This window comes from Euprymna scolopes, chromosome 41 (assembly GCF_053919585.1).
Source record: "Euprymna scolopes isolate OS-2025 chromosome 41, ASM5391958v1, whole genome shotgun sequence".
Classification (NCBI taxonomy): Eukaryota; Metazoa; Mollusca; class Cephalopoda; order Sepiida; family Sepiolidae; genus Euprymna; species Euprymna scolopes.
The window spans coordinates 64,370,613-64,371,311 of record NC_136522.1 but is presented as its reverse complement, the minus strand read 5'-3'; the positions used below and the strand labels follow the sequence as shown (position 1 = coordinate 64,371,311).

Genomic DNA, 699 nt, shown 5'->3' with positions numbered 1-699 from the left:
ATTATTATTACTACTACTACTACTACTACTACTACTACTACTACTACTACTACTACTACGCTTATCGCTCCGTCCGTTATCATGCTGTGCATCCCTAAAAAAGGAAAGTGGAATATTCCAAATAAAACTTGTCACCCCTTAAAAGCAAATTCCTAATAAAACAAAATAAAATTGGTGTCGCTGTTGAGGCAAAGCTAATAAAAATGATTTGTCTTTCTTGGCCTTTTGGCCAAGATCAAAGTGTAGTATCTGTTCCGGCAGATACTGCACTTGGGATAATTTGTACCAGTCAATGGAGGGGAAACCCTCTATACTGGGACAATTATTATTTTTGGTAACCAGAGTGCCCCCTTTTTGCCTACTTTTAGGGGAGCTGGTTTTTACCTCACATTAAAAACGGCCTTGTGCCTAATTTGCTCAGTGGGGGAGCAAATAAATACCATCTGTTCTCCAGAAGTCGGTTCCGGAAATGGCTACAACCATTTACGTTTTGGACATTACTTTATTTAATGTATATTTTTTTAACAGTGGGATGGGAGATAAGAAATTGGTCCCGGGAATGGCTGAAAAAGTTTATGATTTAAACATTGCTTTATTTCATGTATAGTTTTAACAGTGGAATGCGGGATATAAAGTAGTCCTGGAAATGGCTGAAACAGTTTACTATTTAGACATTACATTATTTCATGTATATTTTTA

At 36.5% G+C, this 699-nt stretch overlaps 1 pseudogene; it reads left to right on the top strand.

The window, feature by feature from the left end:
• Positions 1-208: 208 nt before the first annotated feature.
• On the top strand, positions 209-310 carry LOC145266810 (U2 spliceosomal RNA; annotated as a pseudogene).
• The last annotated feature ends 389 nt before the right edge of the window (positions 311-699 follow it).